At 36.6% G+C, this 23576-nt stretch overlaps 1 protein-coding gene across 1 annotated transcript in view; it reads left to right on the top strand.

Annotated features, from left to right (window-relative positions):
- The window catches only part of MAP3K1 (mitogen-activated protein kinase kinase kinase 1), a 57727-nt gene that overhangs the window by 1096 nt on the left and 33055 nt on the right, over positions 1–23576 (top strand). The gene's annotated exons all lie outside the window — the stretch shown is intronic.

Raw genomic sequence — 23576 nt, 5'->3', positions numbered from 1 at the left:
TTTTGGTCCTACTGCCTCCCCCCCCCCCCCCCCCCCCGACTTCTCCGAAGTCAGATTCTAATGTGCAGCTTCGCGATAATGCTGAACTGATTTGTTTTAGTAAGAGGAGGAAAGGCTTTGAAGCATAAATGTCCTCTCCTCTTTCTAGGAGAAAGTAATTTTGTCGTGGCTTAGTCTAGGCAGCCCATATTTGCCTTCCATATGTATTAATTGATAAGTCAATTTTCTTGTGAACTGCCCGTATTTCGCCAGTTTAACATGTGTGCTAGTATTCAGGATGAAAGCGAACTCGTGTCTGTGGTGAAGCAGTTTAAGTACTTCAGAACACATTTCAGCTTTAACATGTACTCGCTGGGTCTTACTGGTGTGTGTGTGTGTGTGTATGTGTGTAGGCACTGCAGTATGACCGTGTAATTTTGATATGAAGATGACAATTTCTTCTGGATCTTTTGTAAGGCTTTATCTGATGTGGACTCTGTAGTTTAAAAACTTAATGTTGATGTTAACATCCAGGGACCTATTTTAATGATGCCTTACAGTTTGGCTAATCATTTAAACCTCATAAAACATGTAATTCCTGTTTGGACTTAGGACTTATGTGTTCTTTTCAGTTGTGACTTATGTCAGTCAAACCTCAAGAATATTTTTTAAATGTTGACTTATCATGGGAGTACCATAATAAGAATTGTTTTCTAGACCAGTGTCCTGTTTATATGTATCCTCAGGAATTCAGATGGATTTTGGCCTGTTCCTAGGGCAGTATAAAAATACTTGTTATGGTGTGGTTGTGCAGATAATAAATGGCTCTGTACTTAGAGAAGGATTAGTAGGAAATCATAAATGTTTAGGGTAAGGGGAATGATGTACGAATTTCAGTGAGTGCCTTGTCTTTCAATAAACTCTTAGCACCATCTTTGTTTTTATCAAGTCATGAAATTATAATGTTCTGTATGTTGTAATGCAGTTGTATCCAGTTTCATGGCTTTCAAGGAAAATAAATAATCTGGATCAGAATATGTTTAAAACAGTTGATTCTCATGGTGATAGGAAGTGGGAGTTAGGCTTGACATTAGAGATGCAGGAAGGTCAATGTATATTGCATCAGTGCTGAAATGCTGCATCCATCCTTGGTAGTTGGTCCACAGCAGCAATGACAGGGCAGCTGTGGAATTTTTTTCCTTTCCACATGGACAGTTCTGCTTAATTTTAAGTAGCCGCATTTGGGTAAATCAGTGTATTGAGTGTGTATACAATTTAAAACACTTGTAGTTGCTCTCTGATATTTGACTAGGAATGTTATCAAACCTTAGAAAATACTAAATGCCAAATGCTTTTCTCTTCAGTATTTTAGTGAGATAGTTTACTTTGAATTTAAGTGCAGTTGAAATACATGACAACTTTAATTATGATTGTCCTTCAGAAATACCCTATAATTGCTCATGTAGAGTATCTCAGTAATTCTGTGTGCTGTGTTACCAGTAAACAGATAGTAGACCAAGTACTACTTTATCAGGCTGTTTAAAGAATTTAAGCCATCTATCTGCCCTCATTTTAATATTGACTTTTTTTAGCTGGAGAGAGGCTGATTAGTATGTGAGTAACAGTAATACACATTAAATTTGTTTGGGCAGCTGTTGTCCAGATATTTATTAACAGGCAAACTGAAAGCCATAATTTCAATAATGCATTATGGGGAGGTTTTATATTCTGTTTGTAGACACAGGTAGTTAACACTTTCTTGTAAGGATCTACTGTTAGAAGATACTGTGCTTGCTCCAAAGTCCCCCTATCAGTCTCTGTGGTATTACAGTTACTTCCTTTTAAATAGTCTCTGTTTCTGTTTATGCTGGAAGACCTTCACGAACCGCAAAATGAAGATGAGAAGGGAAACTGACTGATGTTAAATTACAGATGTAAATATTACCTTTTTTTTTTTTTCTTTAAGCTCTCAAGCGTTCTGCTTGTGAGGCAGTAGAGTGAATATTTTCACTAAAAGCAGTGAAGGGTGTAAGCTATCTTATATCACTGTAAGAGAAGAAGGGAGCTGTTTTACTAGGAATTGCAGCTTCAGCATAATAAAGCACTTCAGATCTCTTATCTCATGTATATTGTTTACTGTCAGTATATTGGGTTTGTTTATAACAAGATCCAAATTGTGAGTTCAGTGATAACTGTAGTGTAGATTTCTTGTAGCCTGATGGAAATCCATGGAGGCAAAGTGCACCTCCTTCTCCGTGAGGTTAACGATACGCTTTTAAAGCATCCAGACTTTTAAGTGATGTTAGTGGCTGAAATTGGTGTAGATGCCTTATTACTTCCCCAAGTACAGGATTAGTTGACATTGCTGTAATCATGTTTCTATAAAGAAATAAATGGTGCAGTTCATCTCTTCTGTGTGCAGTAACCACATACTGTGTGACTTCCATGAAAAGTAGGTGTTTGAAAAGGCATGTGCTAGATAGTTCAGCTGCAAGGCAACCCTTGTAGGTGTTTATACTGTATTTTTCTGCAGTTGTTGTTTGACACGTGCTAGAGACAGCAAAGTCACACTGTAAAATAGAAGTTTTGTCGATATGTACAAGTGTACTACTAAAAGCTCATCAGTTTCAGCTCTGTTTATCAATTTGTAGCACCTTTGATGACTTTCAAAGGAAGACATGAATGCTTTTAGCAGAGCACTGGGAGCTGGAGTGGGAACAGAGGGAGAGCACCTACAGTGACAGCACAGCATGGCCAAGGATTTTTCTGTCACTGAAATGCTAACTTTCTCTGTTCATGTCAAAAGGTAGCTAAGGTAAAAAAATATAGCTTATTATTGATCTTGGCTATTCTCAGCTAAGGTAAAATATAATTCTGTATTTTATCCAAGTCCCTAATGCTTGATGTTTTTAACCATTTGTGTAAATAAGCCACCAAATTTTCTACTTCCAGTTTGAGCGGATGCTGCGGTGAGAGGAGATTGCCTTTCTACCTCTTCTGTGCTCTGTGGCTTGGGAGTACTTTTGGAAGAGGGTCACCCTCTACCATGTCTGATTTTTATCACTCTTAGTTATTGCAAATGGTAGGGTTCTGCTTAAATGGTCTGATCTGGTATGGCAGTTTCTTTGTTCCTGTGCAAAGTAAATAGATTGTAACTAACTAATCTGGAGCTTTCTGTCTCATTGGATTTAGTGATACTAAAGGTTCAGTCTCTGCTGTCAGTCAGTGGAGTCTAAGTACTGCTCAGTGCAATACCTGTGTGTAGACATCTGCTGTCGTACCTTACCCAAAGGTCGAACATGTAGAGCACAAGATATGAAGACCAGTTTTTCCTTCTGTATGATGGATTTGAACTTCACAAGACCTCTTAAAAGTAATGGTGCAGCTGTGCAGAGATTTATGCTGCTGCGGGGGAGCATGAGGCAGGAGTAGAAACAAGCATCTGGGGGTGGAGTGACTGTGAGAATGCTTCTGTTGGCTTTCACCAGCTTCCAGTATTGGTGAAACTTGGCTTAAGCTTGTTTAAAATACAAATTATACGTTGCCATGTAGCTATTTAAACAAACTTGTAAAGCTAGTTTTCAGCAGAAGTGCTGATAAGAGGATGGATCTGGTTTGAGTTCAGAGTTTTAAGGCTAATCTGAGTGTTCTCAGAGTATTCTCTGCAGAGACCTGAGGGTCATCTTAATTTACTTTTTATCTGCTGTGCGCTCACTTAAAGCTCTAAAATGACGGTTCATTCTTTCGCTTTAAGCAGAGTGGACAAAAAACCTTTAAAAGGGCTTCATTACTTGTCTCTGTGTGACTAGGAGAACGTGGTTAAGTGGAGAGTTGCTTTCTGTTACTACCCTCCCTTCTCATCTTTACCCGGCAGCTAAGTGTATTGCCTGCAGGGTTGCTTCTGCTTTCCAGTCTCACAACACTGTAGAACTGGAGAATTCTGGTCGGTGCTGAAGTGTCTTGATTATTTTTTCACTGTATCTTTGGAGTTTTGAGGGAGTTTTGGTGTGTTTTGGTTCACTTCTTGGGTTTTTTTTTTTGTTGTTGTTTGTTTGTTTGTTTTTGGGTTTCTTTGTGGGTTTTTGTTGTTGTTTGTTTGTTTGGGGTTTTCTTTTGGTCTGTTTCTTGTCTTGTAGGTTTTGGGTTTTTTCTTTCAGTTAGATTTTGGGGGTTGAGTTTGCTTTATTTTGTTGGGGTTGTTTGTTGGTGTGCTTTTAGAAGATCAGTGTTGTTGGATCTTGGCTAAAAATGTCCAGAAAAAGCAGCAGCTCTATCTACTTGCTGCTTAAGAATAATTTGAAATTGGGAATTATTTACCGTCTGTCTGGAAACTGATGAAATAGTTTTCAAATTGTCTTAATAAAAGCTGATAGAGGCATCACTCCCTCTCTTTCTGGCTCATAAATGTCCTATTGTTTTGATAGCGTTCAGCATGTGATGATTAAGGATTTGAAGGTGTTTGCAAAAAGTAGGTTTTTTTTCTTTAAACTCAGAATGTCATGGAGTATTCCTGTTTCTGAGATTAAACTGGAATTCAGGTCAGTCTACCTTTCTTTCACACTGTCTCCATATATTTAATTTGTGTTCCGAAAGTGTAAACTATTCAAATAATTCATGGAAATAAATACCATGATACTGTTTGTTCTCATCTCTCTTGTCCTAGTATTCTAATTGGTAGTGAAATAACTGCTAATATGACTATTATGCTGGACAACTTCAGATAGGTTTCACGCTGCTCTTGGTACTGCAGCTCCTTGTAACTTACCCAGGGTCACTGTGGAAGGTGAAAGTAGAGTGCTGGGAAGTGAGTTGCATCTGCTTGATCTCACTGACATCTGACCACATCTGACATCTTGTTTTCTGAACTCTTTTCCATCCTCTTCTTCAGCCTCCAGTCATTTTGGTTTTGAGCAAACTGAAATGAGTTCTTACTCAGCTGTCAGCAGTGATGATCAGGTACTTTTGGGAGCTGGTAGTTCACCCTCGAATGTGTGCATGTATGTGTTTCATTTCAGTAGTTATTTCTCTGAAATACCCTCTTACATCCTGATGATTTTTGCTGTCCTGTATAACCATCATGTTCCTATCTCCAGGACTGTTCCTTTCAGATGCTGAAAGATCTTGGTGTAAATATTTAAAATGCTGAAGGGGAAAAAAACCCGAACTCTAATTTGTGATAACAAAAAAATTGAGAAAAGTTTTGGGGTTTTTTATACAAATTGTTTTTGTTACCTCCCATTCTACTGCAAATAAAATGTCTGCACAATATTGTTTTAGTAATTCTTAGTATTCTTTAAAAGGGAGGCTTCTAAGCTCAGTGGATGATATTTTGCCCTCAGATAACATTTAAGTGTTCTGCATTTGGAGACGTATACAAAAATGTAAATATCTGTCAAAGGTGTGGTGAAATGTGCAGTGACATCTAGTTTGCAGTTCACATACAGTTTACTGAGCTTGTCATATTAATATGCTCTAGCAGGTTAGTATTTGTTTGCTGCCATGGCTAAGACAATATTCTAATTGCTTTGAATTATGATGGTACTTTTAATTTCTGGTTACTGAATATATAGTTTGAAAATTCTTGTGTAGTCAGTGACAGTTTCTCAGTATTCTACTTTTTTTTTTATTTTTTACTTTCCATGGTTTTAGACTGTGAAGTTGCCAGGTCTCATACTAATACTCCTTCCAATTTTTTCCTCTGGTTGCACATTTTAACTTTACCGCTAGATCTATAAATAGTGTCTTAAATCTTTCCATTTAAAAAATCTGAAATGTTTGTTATTTCACTAAACTAAATGCCTCTACAGAAGTCTGGGCTACGACTATAGTTTTCTTTGCTTAATGTAAGAAAATATTGCAGTTTGATTACCATGGAAGCTTGCTGAGACAGTGTTAATGTATTCTTAAAAACTTGGAAAGGATCTTCCATGTTAAGGATCTGTATTGCATATTAATTTTGTTAGATTATTCATATAAATAAAACATAGGGGGTAGCTTCTGTAGTTGTGTAAAGTTCTTTCATGGTTCATACTTGAAATGGAAGTGTGGAGAGCTGTTTTTTCAATTGTGTGGAGCTGGATGGAGTTTTTCTTAAAACTATACTAATATGCATAAGTTTATTTTTTAAAAGTTAATTCAGTAATGCCTGCATATAGGTCCAGAAAATGACTTCTTCTGTAAAGATAGAATACACGTTAAGTTGTTGGGGTTTTTAACTGTAAATTCTGCATTGATTTGTAATGAACAGCTTATTACAGTAGATCTCCTGATCTCTGCATGCAAATCGAATGCCCTGGCCTGTAGAAAGTGCCAGGGCTTTGGGGTTTCTATTAGGTTTTCCATGGTGTGGAAACTGTTTCTATAATGCCCAGTAAATGCAGCCAAGCTCTTCACTATCTGCCTGGCAGGGGTGGCTCCTGGTTTCTGGCAGGGTCATAGTAACCAGGGATAACTTGCTTTCTCTTTGAACCTCCAAGGTTAGGGCTAGAATTGGTGACCTGGTACATTCTGCTCCACACAGCCTTGTTTACACACTTCCTCAAACATCTTCCTAAAATTAACCAAGAGCTAGAGCTTGTTCCCTGGAGAAGAATTTGCTCTGAGTTGCAACTGCATGTTTCTTACCCTTCCCAGAGGGTCTTGGGAGGAAGAGCAGGGGTACATGGAAAAGAGATCTTAAGGGCATGCAGATAATTCTGTATTTGCTTTAAGCCAGCATTACAAGAAGAGGGAGAAGAAGCTCCCACTCCACGTCCCCCCAGCCTTATGGACAAGAAAGCATGAAATGAGACACCTTAAGCCATGCAGAGCTCTGGCAGAGAGCAATGCAGGTGGCCTCAGGGTTGTCATTTTAGAAATGCCTTTGCCAAACCAATACAGAAAAGTTTGATCTGCTTGGTTTCTCTCACTGTGAAGTGAGACTGATGTTCACTGTGAACATGCAGACTGATACTGAATGCCCTTTATTGTGGTAAGGGGGTACATAGTAAAATCATAAATATTTTTTGATTAAACTAAGATGTCTTCCATCTTTTCAAAGTTGTAAGGTGCTTTCATGTAAGGATGTGTTCAGTATTGTAAACCAACATACACTGATACACTCAGCAAGCTGAGTGAGGAAAGATATGGAATGGCGAAGCGTTTGGCTTGGGTGATTCATGCCTGACCACTGCGTTTGGCTTATGCTGCACGCCAGGATCCCCTGTTCAAAATGGTTACTGTTGTCACTCATTTCTGGTATATTGCTGGTAGCAAAGGACTCAATTCTGAAAAAGAAAGCTTTTTCCTTGTTGAGATACTTCAAAGCCTGATGGGTACAAGTTGACTCTCTTTGAAATGGAAAATATAAGAAAAGGCTTAGAAAGCACCAGAGTAGTAATACAAAAAAATGTGAAGTGTTCCCTGTACCTGGGATGCTCATTATTTTAGCCAAAAATAATTTCTCAGTCTGAGGCGGTTTTTTATTCCACAAAAGGAGAGAAGTCAGGGTTTGCAGACTCCTAGACTCCCCTACAAATTCTTTTTCTTTTCTACAGTAGAAGATGGACTTCCCTTTCTGAAGAAGAAAAAAAAAAAGCTGGAAATGTTTGATCTGAACGTTGCCCAATGACATGTCCATGAAAAAGGTCTTGATGACATCTCATTCAAATGTTTACTGTCTGTTTCAAATAAAACAGTGACAGTAACTTTCTTTGGCTGTTGCTCTTTGGGATACAGTTTACTAATAACATCACAAACATTTGTGAAAACGCTGGCATATCTTGGAAAAATAGTGTCTTTAACCAAGCCTTAATTCATGATAGTAAACTAATGAAACTGCTTACTCTTCGTCTTTCTAAACTCATTTGAAGTACAATTATACTTGATCTTGAAATTGTTATTTATATTGAAAATTTTGAAGTATAGGTTAGCTCTTTCTAAAAACTTAAGTGCACATATGGTAAGTGGAACACTGCTGCTGTATTGTCAGATTTGTCTTTTAAGCATGTGGTTAAGTTCCAGCATGTTCAGGTACAATGGTAAACCATCTTGTCCTGGTAAATGTGCTGAAGTATTTAATTCCCCTTGGTGTCTCAGCAGTAAATTAGTATGCTCTACTGTCTGCTTGTTCTGACCTGCTCTAAGTTGCGTGTTTGTGGCAGCGTTTTACAGTTCTGCTGCTGCTAGTGAGGATGCCCAGCAAAACCAAGTGGAGAAGGAGAATTGCTTTGACATTTTCAAATCAGCTATGTATGAATTGCATTCCTTTATTTTAAAATTGACTGCAAATGAGAATATAGGTCCAGTATGAGGGCAAACCACTTGTAGATCCTGGGAATCAAGACTGCAGGGGGGAACACAGCCAGAACTTTTAGATTTTTGGCTTCCTTTCAGCCTACAGGGTAGACTGTTGAGGAACCAGCAAGGGGAACTAGAAAGAAATCTGCCAGTTTCTATCATGTAGACAGAGTTCCATAGGATCTTCATCAAAATAGGTCTTTTACTTTTTCTTATTTGACAAATAATTTTTTGAAAGTATTTCTTCCCAGGAAGTAAGTGTAGCTGTATGCATTAGTATTTCAACTGTATTTAACGAGTTTGCACGTGCATAAGTAGTTGAGGCCTAAATAGCCATAAATAGCTAGGACTTAGACAAAAACTCAGGTTTTAATCCTGTGAGTGAGCATCTAGCAGAAACCTTATGCAGTGGTGGAGCCTTATGGGCTTTATTGGTATTCTTTGTGAGCAAGTGTTCATTTCCTCTTTATCATATTTGTGGTATTGGTACCTTAGCCTGAAATAAAGCAAGGCATTTGTCACTAAGTAGGTGACTAAGTAGTCTGAGTTTTGTTCAAAACATCAATCCCACTTCAGAGGGAAATCAGGACTCAAATTACCACTATGCCTGCCTTGGAGTTACATGTGACTGTCAGCGTTCCGAGCTTTATCTGCTCATCAGCTCTGTGTAGCAGCTGGCAGCAGGATGAAACTACCATAAAACCTGTTGTACTCACAGTGTAGGTAAGTTTTCTGCATCTTGTGGCACTCAGCTGCATAAAACTTTTTTTAAGACTTGTAAAGTTAGCAAGCTGGACTGCCTCTGATGCTTCAGGCACTATGTACCGCTGTAGAACTTGGGGGGAAAAAAGAAGGGTGCAAGGTCTGGTAATGTAGTATGTGCTACAAACTGCAATACTTCCTGACTGTAGCAGAATCTCTACAGAGAAATGTGTGTTTCAATTAGCATGCTTAGGTTGCTTTTGTCTAGGCTACGCTGATAGTGTTTTGGTGCATGCTGGTTAAATGTCTGAAACTCATGGGTTTGTCATGACTAAAACCCAGATTCAGTGGATATAGTGCTGGAAGTGGTCAAAAGTAAGAATGTAACTGTATCTTTAATGTACCTAGGACCTTTAGGTATGAGTAGCTATACTTAAGGAGCTGTAAGACTCTGAAAAAGTACTCAGTTTGTTTCATCCAGTTTATTGGGAAATAATTCTGATCTGTTCCATTAATGTTTGTAAGGGGAAAGACTACTGAACAAATTTACCTTCTCTGGTTAACATTGGTATAAAAGGTACATTAAGTTTCTTTGATCACAGAGCCAAAAGTGCTAAAGATCTGATTTGCACAACTAGTAAATAGGCAAACTGGGTTGGAACAAAACCAAAACCAGATGGTGGAGGGCTGATTTATACTATAGCAGCATTTTCAGAGATGTGACATGTCATCTGTACGAAAGAGCTCAACTGGTTATACTAGTTAGGACCAGCTGTGTTCTGTCTTCCCTCTGTGGGGAGAACATAGCTTGTGTTACGGGAGCCGATACCTTAGGAATGACAGGCTCTTTTTTTCATTAAGTATTGTCAGTTATCTCCGGTTGAGAAGACACCATTGCCTCCAGATCTCAAAATATTTGTGCACCAGACATGATGACAAATAAATTTCTGATTTGGTGGAGGTATAGAATAGGTGTATGGATTTTGCCCTATTGACATTTTTTAAACTACTGTTTTTTGCTTGAAACCACAAATAATTAGTGCATAAGCTGAAATGCAGTCAAAGTTTTCAATGTAGTTATTATTGGGCAAAGTTTGGGCATTTTTCTTAACTGTCAGTCTATCTAATCTTTCCTCATGTTTCTTTATAATCACTATAGGGGAAGAAAAAAGCTCTGTAGAACTTGCTCTTTTTCCCCCTTAAGTTCATTTTAGAGAACCAATATTTCACTTTATCTCCTGAAAGCCCAATGTATGCTTCATTGCATTTCTGAATCTCTTTTGTGAAAAGAGATTTTGCATTTTAATACTTAAAAGGAAATAGGAAATGAGACAATATGGGTCTAGCACTGTTACTCCCTTTCCATGTTCAAATAAATGCCATGTTTTTATAACTGGGAGGGGATGAAGCTGGCTCTCACAAGGGAAGTGGTTAGTGTAGCTGGTTCTTACCGTGGTGACTTTTGATAAGGATTTGTTGGGCTACTGTATACTTATTTGCACTTGCTAAAATAATCTATAATTATAGGATTAAAATGCTTAACCCTTTCTGTGTAACTGCATTAGTTCTTCAGTAGTTGTGAGTGGGCAGCCAAGAAGCAAGAATTGAGAACTCTTGCTATTCCATATTCATACAGCAGCTTGTTTCTAACTGTGTAGGTGCATGACTGGCTGGCTAATGCTTAACCCAGACATTTTAAGCAAGTAGATGGGAAGTGTGTCTTCTGAAAGAGGTGACCTTCCCTGTTGAGAGTATTCAGAGTGATACAGTTTGTTACCTATCTGAGTGTTTGTGAGGCTCACTGTGCAAATGCCTGTTGGTTTTCCAGGACAGTATCATGTGACAGTGTGTTCTTCACTAGTCCTGGCTGCAGTCAGCATTGTTCCAGCATTTCAAAGGCATGTTTTCTTTCTGATATCTGCATGAACTTGGGGCTCTGTCACCCTTTGCTTGTCCCAGGTTGCCTGACATTTTAATGTAGCAATTAATTCAATGGGTGACATCAGTCTTCAGCGTCTAGTTCACAGTCAGGTCACTCCAGTACCTAGTAAAAGATTAACTTGTTGAGAAAAGTATTTCCATAAACAGTCCATTAGTAAGTCACAAGGTCATGACTCGTTTCACATGCAGACTCCCCCAACTACAGTTACACCAGTGTGTCCTGGAAACTAGTTTTTATTTCTGGGATTTTATGTATTATTGTGGTTTCACAATGATTTGAATAGCACTTACACACCTGTTTAAAGAAGTGAGACTGCTTTCCCAGTTACTGTCCTGTATTTGAGGCTGCTACTGCCATACAAGTTCTCATGGTAAGAAGTAAAATTAGTGTGATATCTTTAGTGATCAGAAATGTTTGCCTAATCTTTGAATATTTTATTAAAATTTAGTAAGTTATCTGTGTATTATAGAAAATGGTTTTTTGTTCTCTTTTTTCTTAGGCATTTGTCTTGTAAAGGTCTTTCAGAATAGTATTCTTTTGGCTGTAAAATGAGTGTATTGCAATTGTGCTTCAGTGATGGTGGTTAAACTTTTAAGACATCTGATCATGCATTGATTTTACATAAGAGTCCTTTTGTAATCTCTTAATGTGTGGAAATGCCATTAAACTGGAGAACCTTCTAGAGCTGCAAGAGGTATGGAAATCTTTTCCCCACTTTTTTTCCTTTAAAGTAAAACTTAGATGGTGTAGCAAAATAAAGAAAATTACATTGGGTTATGAAATTGTAATAATCAGACAAATTCTGGGATAGAATTATTACTATGTCCTGTTAAGTTATTTCAGCTAAGGTTGAAAGTCCTTTCAGAGAAGTCATAGCACAGTGGGGTAATCACAAGTGGAACTATTAACTTATACAGTTGCTCTGATGCTCAGACTGCTTGATAATCACCTGTTTAATTTGTTGCCGCTTTACGATTTCATGTGCTGAATCAGTGCAGATGAGTTTCTGGTAACACCTCAGGGAATTCAGATTCAGTTGTTGTTACTGATTTCCTTTGAGTGAAAGATACTTTCTCTATAATAAGTGGGGTAATTTACCCTTTCTTAAGTTGGTTCAGTGAAACCTTGGGCTTTTATTTCCCATATTTTCATGATTTCCATTACTATCACTTCAAGCTACAGTCCTAGTTTGTGTTTCTTATCTTTAAATGTGTTGCTTATAAAAACAGCACTGTGGTTTCGGCTATACTGATGTTTGTATGATTCTGATTTTAAATCCTCAAATAGACTATGGAAGTATGGAGAACACAAAACTGACTGAGATTTCACTTACGATTGTGCAGAAGCACCCATGAAACTTGAAGGAAAACTTTATTAAGGCAGATGGGAAAATCTCATCTTTCCAAAGAAGAATTAATGTTCTTGAATATAATTAGCTCTCCATTTTCTTTTCACTTAATTTTGAGTAAAGGCAGTTATGGCTGCTGACAAATAAATTGTCACTTTAAAATCCGTAGATTGGTCCAATCAGTCTAATAAAAAGAGTGAGAAATTTGCTTCAGAAGGAATTAAAAAATAAAGCACAAGGATAAATACTCTTTTGAGCTGTGCAATTTAGATTTTTACTTTCTGAAGATATTTTAACATAATTGTGTATACAGAGAACTACAGAAATCAGTTGTGGATGAGTAGTGCTTCATCAAATCAAAAAAGGATTAAATGAGCTGGGCCTCCCTCACCTGTGCCTTATGTACTTGCTGGTACTTGAATAGGCTCAGAAACCATACCAAAACTTCAAACTAGCAAATTCTTCTTGGTTTTTATTTTTTTTTTTTAAATATCCAGTTGGATTCTCATTCATTGTAGTCTCATTTTTATTGTGAACTTTTTTTCCGAAGTAGCTGTCATATTCCTTATTAAGTGATTTGGTTTTGGTGATTTTTTTTTTTTTTTTTAAATACTGTAGTTTTAAAACACATTCTTGTCTTGTATTGCTGCTTTCTAGGTTGATACATGTCTATGTGAATATTCATAGAGAAAAGAAACCTCACTTCTGTTACTCAATTTTTTTTAAATTTAATTTTAATTTTTTAAAATTATATTTTTAATACTTTTGAATTTCTCATGTTGGTATTTGATTTATGTGTTTTCTGGACATTAATGCTTCTTCTGTTCTTTTTTCTTTACTGTGCTGTCTCTAACTAGAATTGCTTATGCAGAAAGTAAAGGTTGGTTTTGAATATAGCTGAAACACATATTTAGTTACTTAAATGTGAAGCCTAAATCTGGAAATGGCCTTGGGAGGCTTGACATTTTTTAGAAAATGAAATTGCTCCTTGGATACTTTCATATGAATTGGGAAGCTATTTTAATGTGAAGGCAGGGAAGGGAACAATACGGGGGAACAGTCACTAGTAGTCTTGCACCTTTTTTCAAAGCTGACAGTGGGAATAAAGCACCAGAAGAGTGCATTTATCATCAGTTTGCTCCAAGTGATGTGGTTTATTCTGACTTGTTAAGGATTGAGTGCACAGTATTAAATGTTATTTACATAATTACTTTGAAGCTGGAAGTAGTTAAGAATCTTCCAAGAATAATGCAGAAAATTTGCTTTTCTCAAAACACATATCTTGCTTGAGGTGCTTTTGGTTAAAAGTCTGTGATGAGAACTGGCTTTCATCCACCAATTTGAGCCAATAAGTTTTGGCGTTTTGCTTTTTTTTTTTAAGGTCATAATTTTAATGGACCGGAGTTTGTTGTTGCATGAAGAAATTATAAGATTTTTGAACAGAAATAGAAAAATCAGTCAATGTTAGTTTAACCTTCCCTTAGAACCCTGAAATAAAATGAAGTGGAAAAGCTCTGGAAACCAGATTAAGACACACTTGAAAGCACAGAATTCACTTACTGCCTTTCTAATTTTAGAGCATTGTGGTGGTCAAAACCATATGAGATTTCATGAGAAGCTGGTAATAAATTGAAGTAAAAACTCACTGATGTGCATTAGTTTCAGAAAATCCTGTGAAAACTACAATGCAGAAAGAGTATCTTGGTGAACTAAGTGCTGTGAAATTGCTAGGTTTAGAACTTCTAGGTTAGTTCTAAATTGAAACGACAACACTTGCAAACCATCAATCTATTGGACCTTTTGTAAGACAAGATGGTTTCTCAGACAGCCTTGAAACTTGTAGTCTGTGTTGGTAAGGATTTGTGTCTCCCTGTGGGAGGTGGAAAGGAAGAGTCAGGGCTTGGCTTTTCTGAAACTCTGGACCTCTTCAGCATTGTCATTTATGGCCTGTTCTTCTGTGTTTGCCTTTGTTGGTGTTTCAGGTATTTTCCATTTGTTGCTTTTCACTGTGCTAAACAGCTGGGAGAAAATTAAGGACAAAGTATTTCTGTAGTTAGGTTCTGTACCAGATTTTGAGAGGTGGGCTTATGATTCTGGCTTACCTGAAAACTCAGACACCCATGCAATGCTAGTTTAAATAAAGTTGTTCTTGTAGGTGCAAAGTTGTATAGATTACTTTCAAACATAAGATTTAAAATGAAGTGCATATTCTTTCCTTATTACACCTATGTTTCAGTCTAACAATTAAATTATTAAATTCTCTCTAATAGTGTCTATTACCAAGGAGGTCCTGAAAAGTACATACATACTTAGATCCCAGCATTAATACCAGCATAGGTCTAACACATTTTGATCATATGACAGCTTAACTGTGTTTCACATTAGAAACTGTGCTTTTAATGATCAAATGAATTTGTGAAACAGTGAGGGGGTATACAGCAGAATATCATAATTTGCTTAAAATAGTACTAACTGGTGGATATATGAAATGAGAAAAAGATTCAGACAAAGATAACATTTTCTTCCCCACACCCCTGCCTCACCCCCCAGACATCAATGCCACTTGCACATTTGTATTTTAAATTAGACATAGACATTCTTGCTTATTTTTCTCATACATGTGTAGTTTGCTGCCCTTCATAAGGGAGAAAAACAATGGATACGTTGATTGAATAAAATAAAATTTAAAAGTTCAGATAACTGGCTTCCCACATTGATCATAGTTTTTGTTGACAACACTTCCGTTCATGGGCTAGATTTCATGATCTTTTTTCTTCTTAGTAAGAATGTTCTTAGTAAGAACATTGCTTTAAAACTTAATGCTGTTACATAAATGTGAGCACCTCTCCTTGCTTATTGGGTCCTGGACTGAGAAGAGAGTATGATATGCTGTGCTATGGATGAGAGATACCCATAGGATATGGATAAGTAGTTTACTTTCTAAAGCACTGTGAAACTGGAAATAAGTTGTAAATTGAACATCCAGCTGCTAGTTATAAAGTAACATCTCCTAAATTAGATTATTTCTTTACCACTTTCAACTAAATGTATTACGTGTGAATGACACAAGTTTCTTCTGCTGGAAAGATAATAACTATAGGATAAATATTTGCATTTTATGAACTGGAAAACAACTTTCCCTAGGAAAAAAAGGTAGATTGAGGGGTTTTTCCTCCTAGATGAACCTTTAAAATTACTGCTATAACAGTCTTCTGAGATAAATTACAGGTAACAAGAACCTTGCACTTTTTTTATCCTACCTCATGCAGCTGAATCTTTAGCAGATGGTGAGTTTATTGTGGACTTGGTGCAAAGTCGAGAGGTAACACAGAACAGTCCCAGTCAGTGTGTTCTGCAGTCCAAGAAAACAAAGTCCTCATCCCCAGTGAAACATTTCCTGTTGTGTTCTTAACAGCTCTATTGTAGTAAATTGTTTATTACTTACACAAGCCATCTAAGGGGAGAAGCTGAACTGTGACATTGTATAGTAAAATTCAGTTCTGTGCTGATCATATCTTTTAAGTTTGTTTAACTATGATATACTTCAAGTCAACTAGTGTAGTGTGCTATTTGGAACAATTCAGTACAAAAGTCATGTAAGGCTACGTCACACACACAATTTCCTCTTCTAATTTTTGAAACAAACTGCTGTATTTTTACTTTGTCTGGCCATTTTAGCTTTTTTAATGTAATAATCAAATTGCTTTTTAAAACATGCTCAGATATTTTAACAGCACTTGAAAGTAACTTCTGTTTTTCAGATATCTGCCTCTCATGAACTGAGTTTCACAAAAATTTTTGCAAGCTGCAGAAAGAAATGAGAAGGGCTTTTTCATAGTCAGATAAGAGAAACCGAAAGCATGCAGCTGACTTCGGCAAAATGCTTTTTCATTTTCTGGCTCAGCAAGAGGAGGAGTCCTTATGAAGCTTTCTTAAACTTTCATTAATAATTTCCTTTGTGTTAATGCTGTCTCTGTTATGACAAATACGACTTTAATGTTTGCATTGAATTTTGTGTTTCAGAGAGATTATGAGAATGCATCTTTCTTGATCAGTGTCTGGTCATGCTCTGTCTAGGCTTTGGGAAGAGACAGCCTTTCCATTGTAGCTTCCTTCAGAAATCTGGGGTGGTTTTTTTGGGTTTTTTTAAACCTTAAATTTTGCTGCCAGCTTCCCTTCATAGCTGAGGTTCCATTTCTAGTGTGATAATAAAGCGCTAGCACCATCTGGGTACAGTATTCTGTTCCTCTCTGCTGTTAAATTCTGAAAAAGTGACAGTTGTTTTGATAGTTTTGCAAAGCAGGAAATTACAGACTTCTTCTGCTTTGTCAGAATCTTCAGCCTGCAGCAGGAAGAGCTACTGGGATTCCAAAGAACATGTTCCAGGACACAAAGTGTTTCTGTTTTAACTCTACTGCTTGGGAGGAAGCTAACTGAACATTTTTTTTGTTTTCTTTTTTCTGATAGATTTTAGTAATTATAATCATCTTCTGATTTCTTTTTGTATAGCTTAGAAATAATTTTTTAACATGCCATGGTGAAAACAGACCTTATTTTTAAGAATTTGTTGCTAGTATAGTTGCCCAAGGGAAAACCTTCATGAAGTGAAACTTGCCTTTCTTCTCCTCTTCTGGGTTGTATACACGTGATAACACTGACAGATGTGTTTGTTGAATGTCTGCTGGCACAGACAGCTTCCTTTAGAGTTTTAGCTTAATCTATAGTTGTAGTTTCTCCTTCTTCTGTTCCCAGAAGGTTACTCGGGTTTTTCTCTCTGCCATTTTGGTTTGAGTAGAACTTTCTCATTGAATAATTCATTGGATAATTCATGCTGAAGTTTAAATCTGGTTGTATATAATGGCAGTTCTGGTGTAACATTTTCTGAACATTGAAACAATGGAATTTTTTGTATCATTCTTGTGTAATAATGCTGATAGTGTGACATGAAATCAAGGACATGCAGTGTCTTCTGCCTAGAGAAGTCAAGATAAACTTAGTAAAAGCAAAAAATAGGGGAAGCAGAGCGTGTACTTGTGGACCAGTGGGTTTTCTCAATAAGTCAGGAGGGTACGTGAGCACTCTCCTCTGTTTTGACTTGCCTGCAGGAGCAGATTTGATGATTACAACTCCTTTGTACTTGCATCAGGGTTTTAGAAGAAGTGGGAAGCCCAAGGTGTGTGTCTTTATGGTAAAGTTTTAAAGTTACTGGATTCCCTAGCCTACAGTCTTTCTGATTTATAATAGTGGGCGTTTGTTCTCTGACCTACATTTATTCACAAAGTGGCTTATATATTAAAATAAACAATGGGTATTTACCTCTAACGTGTATCTTAACGATTTTCTGTACTGCAGTTATTTTCAACATATGGGTTTTTTTTAGTCTTGTCTTGTGGTGAGTGAACACAATTTTTACTTTTTACCTGAGGTCAGCTCAGCTTCTTTGTCCTCTTGGGTCATTTCCCATGACATGCCTTCAGTTTCTAGAGCGCAGTCTACGTACAAACCAACAGATGAAAGATACAGCAGATAAAAAGTAAATTGGACAAATTCATGTGGAGTATCATCCTCTCATTCATCCCTGAAGCCGTGCATTGGCTGGTGAAAGTGGGGGAGAATCTAGTGGGAGGAGTTGCTCAGAGATTGTTCTGTGGTTTTACCACAGCACGCACAGATAGTTGCAGTTTGACAGAGGATGCTGGGCTGCATGGACTTGAGGCTTGGACTTACAAAGATGCTTCTATGGGGAGATCCCGTGGAGTGACAGACTGTGCAGCTGGGAGCCTTGTGAATGCACCGGGTCTGCGGTTCTCTGTAAGCTCTGTTCTTATCTTTAGTCATATTGACATGTTTCCTTTCTGTCCTGGAAATGTAGCATTTTCTTCCTACAATAAATAAGAAACAAAGAAAGTTGTTACTTTTGGGGGGTAACCTCTTGGACAGAAATCAGGAAAAAAAGTTAGTATGAATCGCTTTCAGTGTTAAGCATTCTAATACATTTAATCTCATGTCTGAAGGTCATAACCCCTGCTATCTTGCTGGGTTGAGGGAGAACAAATTTCAGCTTTTGGTTGGGGACTGTTGTTTCTGCTCTGGCAGAATAATTTATTTTAATAAGGGTTTCTTCATCCTACAGTTTTTAGTATGTAGTGTGTCCTACATCCTTTATTCGTTAGTCCTACATCCTGTAGTCTTTAGTGTGGTAAATCCCATTTCTGCATGTGGGGGGTCTTCTCCACTGGAATAAATCTGTATTACAATGCATGTGTACTGTAAAAGAAGCTTGTTCATCAGAAATTTCATCCTGTTTTATTTTCCTGGGAAAATGTTGGAGGACCACATGAATTAGGTTGGAGATCAAACCCAGACCAACAGTTTTCCATTTTCTGTTCTCCAACTTAAAGTTTCAGAATATGTGGCGGCGTTTTGGGGTTTTTCTCTGAAGTCAGATGAACATCAGTAGGGGTAAAAAGAAATGAATAACTTAGGTAGGGAATAGGAACTTTTTAAACTGACCTTGTGTCTGCAGAGATGGTATATGGAATCGTTTCAACGGGTTACCTACCTGAGATAGGATAGCTTCTGGTCCCTTCTTCCTTTGCATTGGCATAAATAGCTGTTTTTCAGAGCCTAGGTATTTAAATTACCTAATGTGTTTCTAGGCTTGTTACCACATTAGTTCTAATGTTTGTACTTGATTTAAGAGTTCTAAGAGTATTCTAGCAGCAAATTCAAGATTCTACTTGCATATAAATATTTAGGTACTCTTTGTTGTTTGATTTCTTTTTTTTTAATACTCTTGTTTTTTTCATGCTTTTAAAAGCATCTTAATCTATAAATCTTAAATGTTTATGTTTGAGGTTGAGATCCATTACCAAATTGACAAAGTACACCCATCACCTTGCCTCTTCTTTAATTGATACAGAATGGCAGAGAGGGAAGTAAGAAGAAATGAAATTTGGGTGTATTCCTTAAGTAGGTTTGCTTTCAGATGAATACCTGAAAAAACATTTTAACTTTTTTTCTTTTCATAGCTCAAATTTTTGAAATCTGCTTGGTAAAAAAATAAAATCTTGCAGTTCTTACTTTTTCCGTATTGTCACCTGGAATAAACTTTCAGTAACCTCTTGGAACCTCCAATTTCCACATGTTCCACATGTTCCACATGACGTTCAGTTTGATAACATGCCCTGAGACTAATTTTTAGCTTTTTTTTTTTTTAAACTACATTATAATGCTAAAAATACCTTAATATCTCTGTCCCATACTGCTTGTGTATAGGAAGGCTTTAGAACTTTGTTGCAGCCTGTTGGAAGCTGCTTTATGTGGCAGAAAAAATGTAGTATTTCTGATTTTTGTTTTATGATCCAGTTCAATTCTGCCCTGTAGAGCAGACTGTGTCGAATTTCCCCTCTATTGTATGAGTACATGATTAAGTTGGAATATTCAGAATAAAACTGTTGACTTGGGGTTTTTTTGAGACAACATTCAGCATTCCTACTTATTTGATTTTGTGTTTTCAAATGAGCTAGCTAGGGAAAATGTTGCATCTTGTTTTTATGCAGGACAGATTTTAATAGATTAATTACACAATTTTGGTTTTTTTTAATATCCTAACAATATTTCATAATATATTGAATTTTAGGAAGTTGAATTTGAAAAATTTACCTTGGGAAGCAGTTATTTTAAAGTGAACTGCATAGAAAACAAAGCTTTCAATTGTGGCTTCAGTTTGATATCTTGTGCTAGCTTTATATGTCATGTCTAAATGTGCTCTGGCTTGAGAAGGGGAGCACAGCAGTCTTTGTGAGTCTAAATGCACAGCACACTGCTGTGACTACATTTTCTCAAACACTAGAACTATGTTTAAGTGTGGCACTCAGCAGTAGCATGAACTCCTGTCTGTGGTTTGCATGATCCACCCAGTGCTGAATTTTGTGTGACGCTGGCTGCTGACAGCATTAGGTGGTAAGTTAAAACCCAGTCTGCTCTAAGAGATGAGGGCTGCAATTGTGTTATATCCCTCTAGAGCAGGTAGATGTGTCCATAAACAAGACCACATTTTCTCACCTTTTGTTGTTAAAGTGTTAGTTATGGATTAATTGTATGGAAACTATCTGAAATCCAACATTCCTGGGGGGCAGCATAAAAGCTTAACACATAGGAAGATACAGGTAATGGATAAAACATATCTGTGCATTAAAGTTTCCTTGTAGGGAGGGATATATATGATATGCTTGCAGCAGCATACAAAGTTCTTCTGTCTTGCTTTAAAACTTAAGAGAACTATGAAAATACTGCCCTGTACATAGAGCTTTGTGTAGCAGGCTTTCTGCTTAACGTGGATTTTTAAAAATGGTTTATGTATTGATGGCAACAAAATGGAATATGAAAAACATTTGTTTCATGGTCCTTTCATAAATGGGATACTTATACCAGGGATTGACACAGCAATGCTTTTCCCATGCAGCCTTAACTTGCCCTGCAAGCTATTTTCTTAATTAATAAACCACCACCATCCCCGCAATAAAAAACAAACCACAAAACCACCAAAATATTCCAAGTATGGTACATGTGAAACTAAAAATCAAAGTTCTGATACTTCTTTACTTTACAAAAACAAAAGCATGCTGGGACAATCTGAATAAAACATCTGCTATTCAGGACTGAAGTTTCTTTTGAGCTATTTTGAGTAAATTACAGAAATGTTTTCATTTCCACTGCTGCCTGAATCATACTCTCTAGTTCCTAATAATGATTGTTAATCAGTTGATGGAATAGGACCAAAATATTTGTAATTTGACTTTTCCTTATTTCAGATTGCTTATTTCAAATGGTTGGTACACCTGGCATATTGTTTCTTTAGGGAGGAGTGCTGAGAACTGTGGAAAAATCATAGTTGTGATAAGGATCAGTTGAGGATGTTTTTGAGAGTTGACTTCTGAGCTAAAGGTATCAAGGACCAAACATAAATGAATAAAACACAGCCACATTAATTATACTATTAATCTCCAAATCTGCACAGTAAGGGAAGACATCTTAAAAAAAAAAAAGGGAAAATAAGGTGGATGTTGACATTTGACTTGATTAGTTTATGTTGTAGAACAGGTACTTCTGAATCATGGACCTGCATATTTCTCCAGGATTGATAGCTTAGTTAACAAATTGAGCAAAAGTAAGAAAGGCTGGGCTTTTCTGTACAAAGGTATAATTTTGAAATAAAGTCTGCAAATAAAGACATTTGAAAACCATGCTCTACATTTATTTTAGAAGGCTTTCTTAATAAGCCCAGATTTAATTACTTGAAATTCTAATTTCAGTACAGCCTTACTTCTTTTGTGTAATAGTGAAATGTCATCTTCCAGACAGATGTTTGTTTATACAATTATCTCAGATATGTTTCATGAGAAGTTTGAGAAAACCCTGGAACTTCTTTGCTTACATGTGAGGCTAAGTGATGTTTCAACCTATCAAAAATGTTGTAATTACAGAGCATGAATATTTAGGCATTGTGAACATCATGTGGGAGCATCCCACCATTCTTCCATATATTGGGAATATTCATGAAAGGATTTTGCTATTATTATTTTAGTTTTCTAAATGGAAGTTTAATAATAACGTCTAAATATCAGACAACTGCTCCATTAAATTACAGAATTAATTTGTAGAGGTCAAACACAACTGTGGACAGAAGATGGATGTTTGAGGATTGCATTGATGAGCTTACATGAGTAGTCCACAAAAGCCTAGTGTATAGTATTACAGAACAAACACAATGTTTGTCTTTTGGGCTATGTGGGAGAGCAGTTTAAAAATCTGAAAGCACACTTGTGTGTTAATGTTTTGGTTTTTTTTTTTCTTTGAAGGCATGGACTTCACTGAGTGCTGCTATTTCAACTGAAGCAGTGCTTAAGGGTACTGCATAAATGGTTGGTAACTGCTTCCTATCTGTAACTTTCAGGGTCCTTTAGTGTGGATGAATTTCATGGCAATTCCTAATCAGATTTTTCTTGGTTGCTGGTTCATGGCTTGAAGTCTTTTCTTGCAGTTCTGCTTTGACTTCATTGTTGAAAAGTTTGGATGGGCACAGACTTGCTGCCAGCTACCCGAAAGGTGGTCTGAGTAGTTGTTGGTTTTGAGCGACTAAAGAAAAATACATCTTAAATTGTAACTGATATCTTAACTGGTCAATAACATAAAGAAAATCATAACCTTTTGTTTTGAATGCTGACAGTCAATTTCTGATAAAGCAAGAGTTTAATAGGCAGATAGTTACAAAGAAGCATCTGTCATAGTGCACTTTTTGAAGTACTAATAACTGCATTTATGGTGACTGTCAGTGTTAAATATTTAAATCAAATCCCAGATAAAGCTAAATTTGAATTTTAAGTGCATCATTTTAATTCTGCTTCTTAAGTTCCCTTTTTAAGGATATCTAATAGGCAAGAGAAGGATCTTTGTAATTGAAAACATGTCTCCTATGCCTGAAGTATACCTATATCTGTATATTCCTCTGTTCCTTGTTTCATGACAAGATAAAGAATTATCTTGTCATGAAACCTACTGAAAACACCTTTGGTGCTTGTCCTATAAACACTGCAGTAGTTTTCTCAATGAGAAAATAAATGAGCTCTTTCATAATCTTACTTATTTTGTAGCTTCAGCAATATGAGGCTGCTTCTTCAAACACAAGGGTTATTTTTTCTTTTATGCTTGTGGGTTAGGATAAATGAAGAAGTTTTTTTAAAGTCACTTTAATGTGATACCTATCCATGGTAATAAAGCAAGCAGTGAGTACTGCTGTTAGTATTTCTGAAATAAGTGTTCTAGAGATTTTTCAGTTAAATTGTTTAACTTTTTATAGTTGTTTCTACTCCTTTGTATGCCCATAAGACTTGTGTTCTGTTCCTGTGCTTATTTCTAAGTTTCACATTCTTTGTAAGTTTTTTTCCTCCTTCCCTGATTCTTTTGGATTATTTTTTTAAAAAATGGTAAATTGTAGCTACTCTGACTTTTATTTAACAATAGTGTAACGAAGTTTAAGTTATTATTGTAACTCCTTCCCAGCCAAATCCCATGCAGATACCTTTGGAAGAGGATCTGAGAATGTAGCAATGGACAGTAATTACTCTTACTCAGTTGTGCTGCTGATTAGAGAGGACAGTAAAATATTAACTATCCAGTTCTGGAAAGCCTTCTTCCCTTCCTCTTCAAAAGGGTTTTTAACAGCAGTAGGAAATTGTTCAGCATTCTGCCAGTACATACAGGTGACATGATCTGTTGTTTGTTACTTGTTTTAAAATGTTACTATTTATGTTCAATATATTTTGT

The sequence above is a fragment of the Coloeus monedula genome, assembly GCF_965178545.1.
Source record: "Coloeus monedula genome assembly, chromosome: Z".
Taxonomy (NCBI): domain Eukaryota; kingdom Metazoa; phylum Chordata; class Aves; order Passeriformes; family Corvidae; genus Coloeus; species Coloeus monedula.
Note: the sequence above shows the minus strand (reverse complement) of the source record. Positions and strands in the feature narration are given on the sequence as shown.